Consider the following 19069-nt stretch of genomic DNA (forward strand, 5'->3'; position numbering starts at 1 on the left):
CTTACGACAAGCATGGGTTACTGAAGGCCAATTCTAACCCAGATCTTCATGGGTAGATTCTGACATGTGCTTTTGAGGTTGTTTTCAGTAGTACTAGTACTTGGAATTCGAGGTGATAAAATGCAACAGAAAAATGGAAGGTATTTGGGAGCAAGGTGGTGATGGCACCCTCATATATCTTGCTTATGAGCTTGAAACTAACAACCAATCAAAATGGCTCTTCTGAAGATGAGTTCAGTATAACTCTGCCTTGTATGAGTGAACCATCCATTTACTTAATCAATAAATTGACTGCTATAATTTCACTTTTAGTGGGAATAGACGTTGTCCTTTGTCTGAAGATAGTGAGATCGAAGTCATATTACTATGAGGCATTCCCAGTTGTATCAGAGACATTCCCAAGTGCCATTTCAAATATGTAACCAGATTGTAATTTGATTGGAGCACTATTTTTAGTGTTGCTTTATTTGACGTGACGGGAGATGTTTTCTGTATGTAATTTTAGCCCTGTGTGTTACTGAAATATTTTCTCTATGTTGTTAGATCTCTCTGAGACATTGTCTCTATGTAAATATAGCCTGGCGTGTTACTGAGACATGGTCCACTGACCCAGGTACACATAGCAAAAATCACACAAAATACAACCTTAAAAGAAGGTTTGAAGCTCAAAATCAGTTCTTACATGCAAGCAATAACACCTCAAAGGTCTCACTTGTAACTGAAAAAAACCCTTTGGTCATACTTGAAAGAAGTTCTTGAAAGTGAAACCTCTCCATGTCTATTTAAAGTCACGCCCAGCTTAAAACCTGAGTCTCAGCACTAGGTGTAAGGAGACAACCTTGTATGGAACAAAATGGATGACGTCACTGGAGGTTCATAATGTTTGTTGTTGCTACTGACTGGAATTTGATAACCTTTATCACCTTTTTACTAGAGACTGTTATATGCAGTCGGTGTAATATGACCTATCTGATATACAGCACATGTTGATAAAACACATATTAACTTCAACTGCTGTAGTATAAAGAACAAAACCTGGATGGAAATGAACAAAAGAGTGAGTGAGTGAGTTTAGTTTCACACCACATTCACCAATATTCCAGCTATATGGCGGCAGTCAGTAAATAAATGTCTGGACCAGACAATCCAGTGATCAACAGCAGGAGCATCAATCTACTTAAATACCTCTTATGACAAGGATGGGCTTCTGAAGATGAACAAAAGAATTATCACAACCACAAACAAATTGTGATAATCCTTTGTGCAGGGACATCACAGTGAAACATACAGTTTCTACGAGTATACTGACTGAATCTTCTGTACCTTCCCATTGTTGTACTCAGAAGTTCATAACTGGATGTACACATACTCACTTTCTCCGCCAAGGTAATTTGTTAGCTTTAGTCATTACACAGCGTAAGCTCAGCTGGGTTAATTTGTGTCTTAACACAAATAATTGAATGAGTGAGTGAGTTTAGTTTTACGCCGCTTTTAGCCATATTCCAGCAATATCACAGCTGGGGACACCAGAAATGGGCTTCACACATTGTACCCATGTGGGGAATCAAACCCGGGTCTTCAGCGTGATGAGCAAATGCTTTAACCACCAGGCTACCTAACTGAATGAAAGGACCATACTGTAGGAGTGAGTGAGTAAGTTGGGTTTTAGCATTATTCCAGCATTAACACGATAGGGGACAGCAGAAATGGGCTTCACTCATTGTACCCATATGGGCAATCAAACCCGAGTTTTCGGTATGATGAGCGAACACTTTTACCAACACCTAAAAAAGGAAGAAGAAAATGGTCTCTGTAAATATATATTTCATGGAAATGAATTTAGTGAATCTGAAAAATCTAGAAATTTCAGGAGACAAGTATACAGACAAAAGCAAAGATGCACTGAGAGCGGAAAACAATATCAAACATTGCCTGAGTGTCCATTGACTTCTGCCTGTCCGACAACATGCACTGCTAGTGTGGTACTGTGCATGTAAGCCCTCTGCACTGTCAGACATGGAGGCAACAGTAATTAACTGCTTGTCCTCTGTTACAGTCTGTTACCAACCATAACTGTTATCCGCTGTTCAAATGGATATGCCTGATTCACCTTGCCTGACAACAGTAGTAAATGTTCATAATTAATAATTGTGATTTGCAATTAAGCTTAACCTTAAAATAAAAAACACACATGACCATATTGCAGCTAACATGACACATCCCAGCAATCACTTCTAAATAATCTACTGCTTATTGATCTCAAACTTGTTTGGTGAAGTGAACTTTGTGATGGACAAAGATGGACCCTCCAGAGTGAGTAAGTGAGTGCCACCTTTAACAATATTCCAGCAATATCACGGCAAAGGACAGCTAAAATGGGTTTCACACATTGTACCCTATGTGGGGATCGAACCTGGGTCTTCAGTATGATGCATGGACACTATAACCATTAGGCTACCTCACCGCCCTTGGAATTTCCAGATGAACTTTCCACTAAATGATCTCCACAACAATTGAAAAATAGTCCAGTGTGCCACTATATTCTATCTTGAAATAAATAAATAAATAAATAAATAAATAATATATCAATCACACACACAAATAAATAAATAAATAAATAAATAAATAAATAAATAAATAAATAAATAAATACACACACACACACACACACACACACACACACACATTCCAGCATGAGGTGAAAGAGTTGAAATCAAGAAACTTTGAATTTGTTGAATAAACCCGCTGTTGAATATACACTACTGAATATGAAGACTGTTGAATATGATCCCTCTTAAATACACAAACTGTTACAAGAATTGAAGTACTGATGTTTTCAAGGATCTTTTCACAATTTCCCAGCAACCAGGCATTGTAAATACAGTTTCTGATTAATGACGTTTCCTGGTTCTCAGCCATGAAGCAAATCAGCCTTTTATTTATGATTTATGATAATACAGCCATGTATTACCATCAGTAAATATTTCTAAAATCTCAGTTGTATTTCATATGGGAAAACAAATCACAGACTATGACATTCATTACCCTTCCACATGAAATTATACAACACAGAACTCCCAACAGTGTTGTCAGCTGAACATTGACAAATGGAATAGGCAGAAAAAGATAATATCATGTAAAAAAGGGTACTTGTGATGTATGTATATTTGTCATGTTACAATAACTACCACTTCTGTTGGCATTGCAAGGGAGGACTGTCATTTGGACCTCCTGCCCACAATGCCTATAAACATCCAGCGGGGGTGACACCTAATCGTTGTTTGTTGATTGTTTAACACTACACTCAGCAAAACTCGGACAAGAACACAGCAGTTGTAAATAACAGTCTGGACCACACAATCTTGTGACTCTCATCATGAGCATTAATCTATGCAGTAAGGATGTGATGGCAAGTCCAGTCTATTCCTGCAAGATGCCTCTTATTACAAGTATGCTTTGCTGAAAAGCAATTCTAACCCTGATCTAAACTCTCAAGGAGACTGCATGGTCTTAGGGTTGGTTCACGTAACAATTCTGTTCCAAGGATAGGATAATAACATGTTTTTTTAATTTAATAATCGACAGTGTCAAAGTCAGCAGCAATATTGCTCATCACAATGTTTAAAAAATGCAGAATTTCTGCTCTTTCCAAAATTGAAATTTTTAAAATACAAGTTTATTACATGCAATGTTTAACATATAGTTCTTCTGGGAAACACTCCTTAAAGGTATGATATCATGTTTCTTAATTGAACAAAGTCATGAAAGTCATGAAAGATGTGATTTTGCTGTAGAATGCCCTCACATATGCCCATATACTTTTTAAAAAGTATAAGATCTAATTCAGATATAAACAAAGAACAACTATTACTTCAGAAAGCGTGTATACAAATGTAAATAATTGCAAGAAAACTAAAATTGTGAATCTCACTTTCACAAAACGACCATTTTCATGTCAATTCACAGTCCACCTTCAATTCATACCTGGAAAATCTATACACACTTCCATATAATGTTCCTCATTGATCATTTCCTCAATTGGTATACATGAAATTGGATGTTCATGGCCTCGTGTATTGTTCAGTCTGACGTGGTCAACACATCCTCACAATGAAAAGTAATACCACAAACAATAACTTCTCCACTGGCTGTTGTGTAATCAGATTATAACACATTGTGGTGCCTTTGTAATTTGCCACTCCCAAAACCGACTTACCTGACAAGTGCCTTTCCTTGTATTACGTACTTGATGTCACATAGTATACTACCATCCCGACACAAGGGTGATGATAGACAGTGGCTATCGATCTGCATGCATCAGGATATGTATGTACGCTGTCGTGTTCCTATATGTGTATCGCTGTGTGGGACACTCACCTGTCACCTGCACAACGAAGCAACAGGTGCGTGCCAGTTTGTTCATCGTGTGTTCGGCACGCGATCACGTAGGACGGTGTATGAATCAAGTCTGCAACTTACCATGTGTCGGGGTATCCTGGCAAAAGTTCACCACACTGGATAACTGTGTACCCTAGTTGTGTGACTCTTTAGATGACCTCGAGGTCAATACGGGCTTCCGCTCTCGTTGACAAACCAGATACACCCGTATACACACTGGCTGTTATCGTCTGCTGAACATTAAACAGCCAATCGCGGCGTCGCTGTTCTCGAGCCGGTATATAAACACCCCCCACCCGTGTATACCCCAATATAACTATATATGCATGGCGTATATATGAGAGAGGATTTTACGTAACACTATGACGGATATTTTAGTTTAGATATGTATAATTATACTCTCAACGGCAGGTCTTCGTTCACTAGTACGGGTTTTGTTTTCAGTGAATAGGAATCCCGTGCGTTTGGTTTTAACATTGAGTATGCTTTTAGCAATATTCCAGCAATATCACGACGGGAGAAACCAGAAATGGGCTCACATTGTACCCATGTGGGGAATCGAACCCGGGCCTTCGTCGTTCCGAGCGAACGCTTTAACTACTAGGCTACCCCCACCGACCTATTAACGTTAAGAGAGGCATGCACATGCAGTGATGCCATGAATGAATATGGTTTTGCGACGCTTTAAAGATTAAGCAAACAATATAGAGATGATCCAGAATTCTGGAGAAGGGGGATCCGCCCCGTGACGAGAGAAGGCTTTCACCACCAGGCCACCTAGCCTAGCCGAGAGCCGCGATGCTGTCCTATACAGTCAAGATATAATGCAGGGTCATGTCTCGACTGTACATATAGGACCGCATCGCGGCTCTCGGCTATATAGCGACGAGACCAAGCCTGCATTCATACTCTTCTAAGTACAAAGTCCAAATGAGTTGTTTGACAACATATATATTCATTACATTATTATTTACAAACAGAATATGTCATAGCACCAAATTAATAAAAAACAACCAAGCAACCCGTCTTTTACATTACATTTTTATAGTTTCAATTTATGGTGATGCCATGAAACTATGGTGGTGGTGGTGGTGGAATTGGGTTTAACGTCGTGCTTGAGAATATTTTGCTCATATGACGACGTGCATGCGTGTGTATGTGTATGTGCGGCTGCTTGTACTAGCCCAGACTGAAGCTGGTTTTATAGTGCTAGCCCACTGAGATACCATGCCGCAATGAAGCATCAATACCCCACTCAGACACATTATACTGACTCCGATCCAACCAGTCCTTGTTGTACCCATTAATGCCGAGCGCCAGGCAGGGACCAACAAGTACCATATTTTAACGTCTTTTGGTATGACGCGGTCGGGGATCGAACCCGCGCCTGAAACTATGGAGCTATAGGATGACAGTATGTAATGATGTGATGGTAGTATGAGGTGACTATGCGAAACTCTTGTAATGTGGAAAAGCGTGTATACAATGTGACAATGTGACTGACCCCCCAACCCCTACAATTTATGCACAAAGTAAGTGACCCCCTGCATGTCATGTACAAAATCAACGACCCCCTTCCCCTTCCCATATTTTAAAGCATAATTTTAAAATATTTGTATGTACAAAATTGATGCCCCCCCTAGTACATGTGTACAAAATTGATGACCCCGCTACCTCCCCAGAACAAAATGGGTGACACACACACACACACACACGCACGCACGCACGCACGCACGCACGCACGCACGCACGCACGCACGCACACACACCGTATAGGTTAGACCACGAGGGTCCTGTGTTTAACCGTTGAAATGCTGAGTTAAACCCCGAGGCGCGTAGCGCAGCATTTCAATGGCTAAACACGGAGTGCGAGTGGTCTATCCTATTTATACCATGGTCATCTTTACATGGTATTAACTTCCCTGATTATTCTGTAAATGTAAGTTAAAATAGCGATCTAAATGTTGTGCGTAGGTTGGTTTTGCTTTCATGGTTGTGAATAGGCTTTCCTATCATTTGAAGCCACTGATGTCTTACGCTGGTCAGCATGTCTTGCATGACCTGCACGTGCATTTCGAACTGATTGACATTCTTACTAATTACTTATTCTTGTTTGGGGCTGCTATTGGTTATGCTTGGGCCATTTGACATGAGTGATTATTTGTTTTCTGAATACTTCAAGGCACGCGCATGGTCAGAGCACATGTTCAGTATGGACGCACACCTATTTGACAGTAATATGCTGCAAGCTTCCCAAATGGGACTGGATATGGACCTTATGGTGAATCAAGCAGTGATAGCAATACCTGTGAGTACCTTGAGAATACTTACGCCGGGTTGTGCAGGGTACGGAAAACTGTTACAACCGACACAACCGTTACAGTCGTGCACAGTGGCTGCTCCGTCAGACGGCAGTGTTAATGTCTCCCTCAATATCCACTTCAAGTGAAAAAAAACCCTGCGAAAATGTACATTATCCCGAATAAAACTTTACTGAAAATTATGTGTTTGTTGTTTGCAAAGTAGTTCCGGCCCGGGGTTAACTGGTTTGGCGTCAGTTAAACCCCAGTGCGAAGAATTTCGAGGCTCTCTTAGCGCTAAGATAGTCGTATGTCAATGTGTGGCACTTACGACTATTTTAGCGCTAAGAGAGCTTCGAAAATCTACGCCCGGTCTGAAACAAAGGAGCCATGCTTTACGGGTACTACAATCCTATGGGTATTTCCTCTATATTCTGACCTTAGGAGTTGGAAACTGTTCTGGGGTTTCTTTCTTAGGTATATAAAGAGTGCTAAGGGGCCGTTCATAATTTATGGCTAAGGGCCCCACACCCCACCCCCGAAACTTTCTGGATCCGCCTATGAATGTGACTGTCCCGCCCCAAATTTTATGTACAAAGTAAGTGACCGCCCTGCATGTCATGACCCCCCTCCTTTCTCATATTTTGTAATCATATTTTTTAATTAATCTTATGTACAAAATTGATTCTTCTCCCCAAAGTACATGTGTACAAAATCATCATCACCCCCTAGCCATAAATTATGAACGGTCCCCTAACCTATGCCCCTCATCTCACATTACATCTCAAGGTACAAGAACAGCAATTGTATAGAGATATTTCTTACCCTGGATACTCCGGGTTTTATGGAAACTTGACCATTGTTGCAGTCAGGTGAATAGTGCCGCCTGTAATTATTGCTATGATCCCTGGGGGCGGTAGGGTAGCCTTGTGGTTAGAGCGTTCGCTCGTCACGCCGAAGACCCGGGTTCGATTCCCCGCGTGGGTAAGATGTGTAAAGCCCGTTTCTGGTGTTCCCCGCTGTGATAATAATGGAAAATTGCTAAAATCGGCGTAATAGTAAAGTCTCCACCCACTGTGGTCCCTGCTTGTTTATTATGCTGCCTTTGACTGAGTTTGGTTTTACGCCACTTTTAGCAATATTCCAGCAACATCACGGCGGGATTGAATTTGTGCTGCCACTAGTTTGTACTGCTACACCTTAATAGTGATTTGTTATTATTTTGTAAACTTGGTTAATTGTAGAATGCAATGGTTAAGTACATTACATTGCTTTGTTTATTGGATGCAGACCAAGTTCAGACTGTGTTTTAGATTCAACTTGGGAATCAACACGTAATATTATGAGGTTACGTGATGAAACATTGAAGTAATGTGATGAAACATTGAAGTGATGCAGTGAAATTATGAAACATGACGTGATGAAACATTGAAGTGATGTGATGAAACATTGAAGTGATGCAGTGAAATTATGAATCATGACGTGATGAAACGTTGAAGTAATGCTATGGAACTATGAAGTGATAAAACACTGAAGTGATGAGATCTAACTAAGATGTGATCAGATGGAACTATGAAGTGACGCGACGAAACATTGAAGTGATGCTATGGAACTATGAAATGATGTGATGCTATGGAACCATTAAGTGATGGCATGGACATATGAAATGACGTGATGCTATGGAACCATTAAGTGATGGCATGGACATATGAAATGACGTGATGCTATGGAACCATTAAGTGATGGCATGGACATATGAAATGACGTGATGCTATGGAACCATTAAGTGATGGCATGGACATATGAAATGACGTGATGCTATGGAACCATTAAGTGATGGCATGGACATATGAAAAGACGTGATGCTATGGAACCATTAAGTGATGGCATGGACATATGAAATGACGTGATGCTATGGAACCATTAAGTGATGGCATGGACATATGAAATGACGTGATGCTATGGAACCATTAAGTGATGGCATGGACATATGAAAAGACGTGATGCTATGGAACCATTAAGTGATGGCATGGACATATGAAATGACGTGATGAAGCAATAAAGTGATGCTGTGTAACTATGAAGTGATGCGATGAAACAATAAAGTGATGCTGTGTAACTATGAAGTGATGCGATGAAACAATAAAGTGATGGTGTGTAGCAATGAAGTGACGCAAAGAAACAATAAAGTGATGGTGTGTAACAATGAAGTGACGCAAAGAAACAATAAAGTGATGGTGTGTAACAATGAAGTGACGCGATGAAACAATAAAGTGATGCTGTGTAACAATGAAGTGACGCGATGAAACAATGAAGTGATGCTGTGTAACAATGAAGTGACGCGATGAAACAATGAAGTGATGCTGTGTAACTGAATGAAGTGATGCGATGTAAAGTGATGCTGTGTAACAATGAAGTGATGCGATGAAACAATAAAGTGATGCTGTGTAACAATGAAGTGACGCGATGAAACAATGACGCGATGATGCTGTGGTAACTGCTTGCGATGAAACATGATGGTGTGTAATTGAGTGGATGAAACAATGGATGCTTTACGATGCGATGAAACCTCTACAATCTCTATCAATACATACATTGAGGGCGTATGGAACGCCTTTAGATTCCATGAAACTTTTAGATTCCATGTGTTCTCACTGGTCAGTCCACAACAAGAGAACCAGTAAACCGTTATATATATATAATCCTTACTTTTGATAAACCAACAGCTTAAGTAGCTTAACTCCCTTCAGTGAAGTTGGCCTTCTACCTAGTTGGTTCTCGGAATGCCGGTAGCTTAGCGTACATGGTCCGGGGATTTCCTGTATCCGTGGACACGTGTGCCAGCTGTAGTCTGTTACAACGTAGTCATTAGTGGCCAGCGATGAGTGGACTGTGTTTACATATATGGACTGAAACACCGAAGGTATATTTACATCGTTTGCATTTTTTTAAGATAATTCAAGACAATTCACAAATAATTCTGAATATTACAACTCACGACTCGAGGCTGCTCACACATGAGTTAGTTTTACAGTGTAGTGTCATTCAAAGAGTATAGGATGAAAGTTCACAAACACAACTCATTGGTAGGTAAATGATCGGGAAGGTCAGGATCTGCATTTCAGAATATAATCAAGGTTAGAGCAGAAGAATTAACACGGCCCATTTGCAATGCAGAAACACTGTCCAGCGACCTGCAGCACCACTGACAATGTACCTCAGAGCGACATCAGGTGGGTTATGCATAGAAATGCAAAGTATCAGTCGACTCCGTTCCAGCAGCGGGACTCTATAAGGCCTGTTGTAGAGTATCAGGCTTAGCAAATGAAGTGTTGGAATGCAAGAAGTGTCGTCGATCAAGCTGGGCTTCCACCTGAATTACAAAATAACGAAGAGTAAATAGTGTTTTTTTCAAATGGGCATGATATTAGTTCCTAGTCATGGTTGTATGGTAATACTTACCAAATCGGGAAGTCATTAGAACCGGCAGTGACAGTAGATGTTATGAAGAACAACGACCTTGACGACGAAAGGGTAAGAAAGGACATTTTTAATTTGACTTTTGGGTATCAATAGTGCCTAGAACTGCCACGATTTGTGAAACATACATTCACTTAACAGGGCATTGACTCCAAATGTCGACTTAAGGGGTCTGTCATACTCCTCACACCACGCGTGATCGGCAACGATTACTTCAGTTTCGACGTTCCCTACGCCATTGATGTATGTCGGCTATATGACGATTTGTGGGGGGTCATAAAACACGTGGTTGTCGAGCGTTGAGATAAACTGCATGTAGGCCATTTTCGCATCGTCTTACTGGTAACTCGTTTTCCAGAAGTCTGATGAATGTTTGGAGTTATTGGATTATCCGTTTGAGCTCTGTACTCTTTTGACCACCTCCGTGGTGTAGTGGTTAGAGCATCCGCCCGGAGAGCGGGTTCGATCCTCGGTCGTCAACATTATGGGTGTCTTAGTACCTGTTTCATACTCTGCAAATCACAGACTGTAAAGCATTGAACTATTGGCCACTTACAATTTCCAGCAAGCCAATAATCCGTAGACGCTTTGTGGGTTCCAAACGCGGCATGGCTACTTCATACACAAACAAGGAAGGAAATCAAGTAACCCACAACTGTATGAGTAAGCAGAATCAATAAGATTCACAGAAATAATGTTCAACAGAAATTAATCGACCTCATTTGGACAAAGATCAGCAATGACACCCTAGAGACGTGAGTGGGGCTTCAGGACGGAAGACTCGTTACAGCAAGAGCGACGTTTTGACGTTTTAAATAACTCTAATAAAGACGTTGTTCATCCATAGATTGTTCTCCTTCCTTACTACTCCAACTTCTAAATGCCTCTGTAAGGATGTGTTTTGGAGTAAAAAGGTTTCAGACATGAAGGATGTTGAACAGGATGTTTGTCGTCAAAACCTATCTTTGTTCTGTTGCAAGGTATTAACTTTATTATTGCATCATTCACTATTTTATTAAAGAGTGTATTATATATTTTTAATATTATTGATTACAATACATTGTTACTATTACTTACCTGGACGACTTGAGGACGTGAGTACATGCAGTTTGTATACTAGCCACATAAAGAAACTGTACATTGTCAAAATATTATCCCAGTGGATAAGTACGATAACAATGTCAAAGGTACTTATAAACTTTAATGGAGGGATCATGAGACCATAACAAGTCGGGAGAATTTCAATTGAGAAGTCAATCACAATGACGTCACGTGTCCACAAGCGGGACAGGGGTCAAACGACCATGTCACAAGCTCAATAACGGGTATGTCCACCATCGGCATTGAGAACAGCAGTGCATCGACGACGCATAGAGCCTATCAAACGTGCAAGGAAGGCTTGTGGGATGTCACGCCAGATTCTCTTAAGTTCTGTTGCAAGGTCAAGGACGTTATCTGGCGTATGAGGAAGACGGCGTAGACGTCGATCCATCTCGTCCCAAACATGCTCTATCGGGGAGAGATCCGGTGAATTTGCAGGCCAAGGCAGTAAGTCAACGTTGTGGTGTTGCAAGAAATCCATAGCAACCCTTGCCGTATGAGGGCGGGCATTGTCCTGTTGGAATGTTAACCCAGGGCCATGACGTTGCAGAAAAGGAATTGCCACAGGTCGAAGAATCTGATTCCTGTAGCCCACACCAGTTAAGTTGCCCTGAACAATCACCAAAGAAGTTCTTTGGCGTGCTGTTATTCCACCCCAAATCATGACGGAACCACCACCAAAGCGATTCCTCTCCAAGACACAGGCCTGTGCATAACGTTCTACCACGCGTCTATAGGCACGTTGACGTCCATCACTATGGGAAATGTTAAACCTGGACTCATCTGTAAAAACAACATTTCTCCACCAAAACAAGGGTCTGCGGACATGATTTCGGCACCACATTCGGCGAGATTGTCGATGACGTTGTGTCAGGATAGGCCGTATGGCGGGACGTCGTGGTCTGATCCCGTGATGACGTAAACGTTGTCGAACTGTGTTGGTGTGGATACGGCGAAATCCTGGGATGGTTCGGGCAGTCATCACTGCAGTCTGAAACCTGTGGCGAAGACGGGTCACCCTTATCCATCTGTCCTGTCTTGGCGTTGTTACACGTGGACGTCCAGAACGTGGCCGATCGATGATGTCATTTATGTTCTGGTAGCATCTCACCAGTGCAGAAATGGTGTTCCGGTGGCAGTGGAAATGTGCAGCCACTTGTCATTGAGACATTCCCCCAAGGACCATCCAAATGGCCTCATGACGTTGTGCAGACGTGAGCCTTGGCATGCTATGCGTTTCAATAGCCGTTTAATTCTTTGTACGATCGCAAGGGCAGGGGTTGAGCTTTCCAAAGTGACAGTATTATGTGGCATTCATTTGCTCTGTTTCTCTTTCCCGGAAAGCACGTACAACAACGTATTGCACGTCTCAAGGACGAACCCACTGACGTCACGGAACGTGGCACGTGCATGCATGTTGGATACATGTCACTAATCTCTGAATTTAAATCCTTATGTGTCTACACAGGTTTGATAAATTTCGATTTTAAATTTTTGTATGCACAGTTTCTTTATGTGCCTAGTATAAATACTCATGGAAACGAATAAGGGAACACATGAAAGTACAATTGTTCCTATATTCTTTTCCAGATTTTCAACCACCGTCGCAATTCAAAGCTTGTGCAGAAACCTGGAAAAAGAAGAAAGGAACACTTGTACTTTCATGTGTTCCCTTATTCGTTTCCATGAGTATATATTTGAGACAGGGTGTTGTGGGACTGTTATCTGAGACCTTTCAGTAGGAACAACTTCAAACCGTCCATGCTGGGCACCCTCACATTTGAAGACATCTTGCATTAGGCTGATTCCAGTTCTTATTTCCTCTTTTTCAGGTTGGCCGTTCCATCAGTGACAACTTCAGGCACTGGATGAATATAACCCAAAAGACATTTAACAGGTTCATCTTCTTCTGTCCCACGTTTCCAGCTCGCTCGGACAACATCTATTGTGATCCCAATAAGCGCAAGGCTGGTTACGATATTTTGTGTAAATAAAGAAGATTGTTGGCTTTGTTGTTGCTGCTGTTGTCTCAAAAACAGGCCGTGATACTGCTGGAATATTGCTAAAAGCGGCGTAAAACCCAACTCATTCGAAAACAGAGCAGTCACCTGTGAATTTATCACCCACAAGACGTCGATATGCAAAGTGACCTCAGCGTTAGGATGTTTGACGTAAGTCAATGCTAACGTGTTAGAGCAATGTGGAACGGGGCCAATGTTGGCGGTAGTATGATATTTACATCATGAGTTGCCAAGTGTACGTTCTGCAGTACGTTCCTGTAACTGAAAACAGTCGATGAGACGGCGTTCGTGTATACGAGTAAGGACATTTAGGTACCTTTGTCGGAGAATGTTACGAACGTTTAAAGCGTTAATTGTATGCAAAATTTATTGTGATCAACATGCAGTCTTTTGCCGGTTTGTTTATATATGATTTAGTCACAGTTCTCGGACCTCTGATGAGTCAATGCAATTTGACGGATGCCACCGGTGTGGCAGGATCCACTCAGTTTCTCGAATATCCGGTATAACCACTAAGTTTAATAGTGATCCATTTACACATTAATGCTGCAGTAATCGGCACCAATGGGCACAGACAAACCAATCAGCATGGGTGGTCATGATCACCGTGTTGTCGGGCCGCCTGTTACACGAAATAACAAACTGCAAGAAAACGCCAATAACAAGTCATGCAGTGCCAGGCCCGGACGTCGAAAGAGTTAACAGTTGTCATCAATAACGCGATCAATCTGTTAGGGTGTTGTGGTCATTGTTCCCAGGGAATCTATATAAGGCCTGGTATTGTCACTTTGAAGGACACTGGTCAGTGTGTAGGTATAATGACGGTTGTAAGGCAACCATACCAATATCAGGGTCAGTCACTGTGCTCTGGCCAAGCTGACCAGGGCTTCATTGAACATGCCACAGACCATTAACACAATCTGTTGGTTAATCGTTCTGTTTATACTGACGGTGACATCGAGGAGTCTGTTCAATATTTATAACTACAATTCGAAATATATTTCGAAAACTGAGAGGCATTTTGGAAGTTATTGACCACGATGTAGCCATGAGAGAGAGAGAGAGAGAGAGAGAGAGAGAGAGAGAGAGAGAGACAGAGAGAGAGAGTGAGTGGATGGAGAAGAGATAAAGAGAGGGAGAAAGGGGGCAGTGAGAGGTTATTAAATGACCATTGAAACTCTCGTAAAATAGGGTGGAATGGTACTGTGCATCCACTCCTGACTGGAGAAAACGAAGGTAGTTGACAAACATGACATATTTGCTGAATCAGGCTTAACACAAGTGATGCAGAGTTTCTCTATATACCATGCACCACTGGTCTACATTGTAACACAGATGACTCAGCCGTACCACGTCATCGTTCTGTGTTCGCATCGGCTCACTTTGTATGGGAGCTTGTTTGTTAGTTTGTGCCACAGTCAAGTTCGTTTTATTATCTACGTAGATGATGGTATCTGGGTAGTTGATTTACTTCATGCAAACATATAAATAGCAGCGAGAAAAAAGACACACAACAACAACAACAACACACACACACACACACACACACACACACACACAAAATAAATTTAAAAAATGTCATTTAAATGTGTCACTGTAAGTACTACTCAGATAGCACCTCAAAAGAGAGATGTTAGGCAAAACAATATTGTCGTTAACTTAAGAATATACAGTTTACAAGTGAATATAATAATTCGATACTTGATGATACCTTCTCCTAAATAACATGCATACCATTCCCGTATATTTAGGCATCATCTTCGTAGATGAAAGTATATTTTACGTACACCAAAGTATTATCTACGTACATGCTATATTTTAGACCGTTGCACGAATATGCTTCCATAGTTCTGGTGTATGGATCTATGGACGGTCTCCGCTAGGTCACCAACTAGGCCATGTTTTCATGATATTGTTCGCCTTATACGCATCCAAACAGCTCTGGAACAGGATGGTTATGTTGGTAATTTCTTTGCCTGCTCTGGCACAGCCTGCTGTATTGGTGACAGGTCACCTAATTGCCTGCTCTGGAACGACCTGTTCACATTGGCGATGTGTTTGCCTGCCCAGGAGCAGCTTGTTCACATTGGCGATCATGTTTAAACATCTGTTCAACTATTTTCATGCAAATCAATTATTGTATAAGTATCAATCAGGTTTTCAGCCTGGTCGCTCAACTGTCCATCAATTAATTGAAATATATGACCAAGTCTGTGCGGCTTTAGATGATAAAAATAGACTTTCGTATGGTTTTCTGTGATGTCTTTTGATCGTGTGTGGCATAAAAGGTTATTGTTGAAATTAGAAAAATACTGAATTCATGGTTCATTGTCAAATTGGCTAGCTGATTACATAAGTAATCGTTCAAAAAGCGTTTTTGTAAATGGAGCCCTATCCAAGCGGAGAAATTTACAAGCATATTTCTTATTCCTTGTCTATGTAAATGATATTGCTGATGATTTAGACTGCTTGACAAGATTATTTGCTGATGATTCGTCTCTAGGCTTATCTTCTCATGATCGTCTATGGATTGAAAGGGAATTGAATTCAAACTTGGAAAGGCTGCGAGTTTGGGTAAAGCGTTGGCTTATAACATATAATCCGGATAAACCTGAGGCAATTGTTTTCTCCTTGCAAAAGAATGTTGATGCACTTAATCTCTACTTTAACGGGGTTCGTGTCAAAACAGTTAATAATCATAAACATTTGGTATTAACATTTTCAAAAGGTTGTAAATGGTCTGACCATATTGATAATATAATATTGTAAAAGTAACTGAAAAAAATATATCTTCTCTACGTAAACTAAAATGTTTATTACCGCCCTCCGTATTGAATAGAATTTATGCAATGTTTATAAGACCCTATTTCAAATATGCGTGTGAAGTATGGGATGGGTGTGCTCAACATCAAGGAAAAAAATAGAACAACTGCAATTAGAAGCAGCAAGAATTGTAACAGGTTTACCTAAATATACTCATCATATATATCTGTATTATGAAACTGGTTGGGAAACTTTAGCAGAACGTAGGAGAAAGCGCAAACTTTGTCTTTTTCACAAAATACAGAATACTATAGTTTGGCATGAAATGAATGTGGACCCGTTTTTTTGTAAATATCTCTTTATCCAATGACCCAATCGATCTCAAACTGTGCAAGTGGATATTTTGTCAGACAACCTAATCACATTGTAAATCACCGATTTTATGCATTTGTATTAAAGAATCTGTCTATGTAACTCTCAACAAAATCAACAGCAGAACGCAGAATGCTTGCAGAGGGAGGGAGCCAATGACCTGTAACAGCGGCAGTGTTGGGTCATAAAGGTCAACGTTCGTCAATGTAGGTCAGTTTGAGATCGATTGGGTCATTGGATGAAGAGATATTTACAAAAAAACGGGTCCACATGCATTTCATGCCAAACTATATGTCAGCATCGTACCTTGATGATCTTGTTCCTGGGAACGTAGCATCTAAAAGTAACCATAACCTCCGTAACTCTGATGGTGTCTCACTACCTTTCTCACCATTAAAACTTGCGCATGATTCGTATTTTCCATCCACAATTAGAATGTGGAATGAATTTCCAGTTGAAGTGAGGAAAAGCGTTTCACTGAATTATTTTAAATCTAATGTTGTTATAAAACTGCTCCTCAGTACTTTGATTTTGGACGAAGAAACGCTATCATCATCCTTACAAAACTACGTTACATGTGTAGTCAATTGAATTATGATCTATGCCGTGCTGGTATAAGAGATAACCCAAGTTGTTCTTGTGGAAATGTGTGAGAAAATTCTTATCATTTCCTCTTTGAGTGTCACCTATATACTGTACAGAGAACTGCCATCATGACTAATTTACGCAATATGACTGACTGACTGAGTTTGGTTTTACGCCGCTTGTAGCAATATTCCAACAACATAACGGCTGGGGACACCAGAAATGGGCTTCACACATTGTGCCCATGTGGGGATTCGAACCCGGGTCTTCGGCGTGACGAGCCAACGCTTTAACCATTAGGCTACCCCACCGCCCAAACGCAATTTGAATATAAACTATGAGTTACTATTACAGGGCAATGCAGATCTGACTTTTCGCAAAAATCAAATATATTTAAAATTGTTCAAACATGTATTTGTCAATCAAAAAGATCTTCCTGTTCTTGTCTGTCCATCTTGTATAATGAATGTAAATATGTAAATACTACGGAGAGGGTGTTCTAAGTCGTATAACTTGTGCCTAATCCTTTTCTCATGAATAAGATATGTTTACAACAAAACAAAACAATTCCTTTGCCTGTCCTGGAACAGCCTGTTTACATTGGCAATCATTTGCCTGTCTTGGAACAGCCTGGTCTAACTGACAATCTCTTTGCCTGTCCTGGAACAGCCTGATCAAACTGACAATCTCTTTGCCTGTCCTGGAACAGCCTGCAATATTGGCAATTCCTTTCCCTGGAACAGCCTGATTATACTGACAATCTCTTTGTCTGTCCTGGAACAGCCTGCTATATTGGCAATAGCTTTCCCTGGAACAGCCTGATTATACTGACAATCTCTTTTTCTGTCCTGGAACAGCCTGCTATATTGGCAATCTCTTTGTCTGTCCTGGAACAGCCTGCTATATTGGCAATCTCTTTGTCTGTCCTGGAACAGCCTGCTATATTGACAATTCCTTTCCCTGGAACAGCCTGATTATACTGACAATCTTTTTGCCTGTCCTGGAACAACCTGCAATATTGGCAATTCCTTTCCCTGGAACAGCCTGATTATACTGACAATCTCTTTGTCTGTCCTGCTATATTGGCAATCTCTTTGTCTGTCCTGGAACAGCCAGCTATATTGGCAATCTCTTTGTCTGTCCTGGAAGAGCCAGCGATATTGGCAATCTCTTTGTCTGTCCTGGCAATCTCTTTGTCTCTCCTGGAACAGCCTGCTATATTGGCAATCTCTTTGCCGGTCCTGGAACAGCCTGCTATATTGGCAATCTCTTTGCTGGTCCTGGAACAGCCAGCTATATTGGCAATCTCTTTGCCAGTCCTGGAACAGCCAGCTATATTGGCAATCTCTTTGTCTGTCCTGGAACAGCCAGCTATATTGGCAATCTCTTTGCCAGTCCTGGAACAGCCAGCTATATTGGCAATCTCTTTGCCAGTCCTGGAACAGCCTGCTATATTGGCAATCTCTTTGTCTGTCTGGAACAATCTGTTTACATTGGCAATTCCTTTGTCTGTCCTGGAACAATCTGTTTACATTGGCAATCTCTTTGTCTGTCCTGGAACAATCTGTTTACATTGGTAATTCCTTTGCTGTCCTGGAACAGCCTGTTTACATTGGCCATCTCTTTGCCTGCTCTGGAACATCTATTTGTATGCTCTTGTCAGCCTGCTCTATTGGCCATATCTTTACCTGCTCTTTATCCGCCTGCTATATTGGTTTGTGACTAAACACCTGTGACCTGCACACTGACAGTCCTTAACATCAATAGTTTGCTGATGTTTTCGAGCCTATCTGCTGGTAAACAGTGGATGACAACCATTATTCCTCTCTTGCAATAACTTGCCACATCAGCTTATCAGTTACAAAATGAATTGATTTTTCACTGAAATTTCATATTTGCTTCATGATGAGTACACATATAGCATGTGCGTATCTAAAATCAATGTATGGTGCACCCAAAGGGTAAAAATACTTTGACAAACAAAATCATGATAATATGAATAGAAATGGCTGTATATAGGTAAAAATCCATATGTTGCAATACTTTTTT

The 19069-nt window shown here is 40.9% G+C and overlaps 1 long non-coding RNA gene across 1 annotated transcript; it reads left to right on the forward strand.

Moving 5' to 3' along the window:
* Positions 1 to 4220: 4220 nt before the first annotated feature.
* On the forward strand, positions 4221 to 13289 carry LOC124290583. The gene is made up of 3 exons (XR_006901979.1): positions 4221 to 4524; positions 6581 to 6706; positions 13112 to 13289. It is a non-coding gene; the product is annotated as an uncharacterized LOC124290583 (long non-coding RNA).
* Positions 13290 to 19069: the final 5780 nt, after the last annotated feature.

Source organism: Haliotis rubra, unplaced genomic scaffold, assembly GCF_003918875.1.
Source record: "Haliotis rubra isolate DU_JTF1 unplaced genomic scaffold, ASM391887v1 Scf47, whole genome shotgun sequence".
NCBI classification, from domain to species: Eukaryota; Metazoa; Mollusca; class Gastropoda; order Lepetellida; family Haliotidae; genus Haliotis; species Haliotis rubra.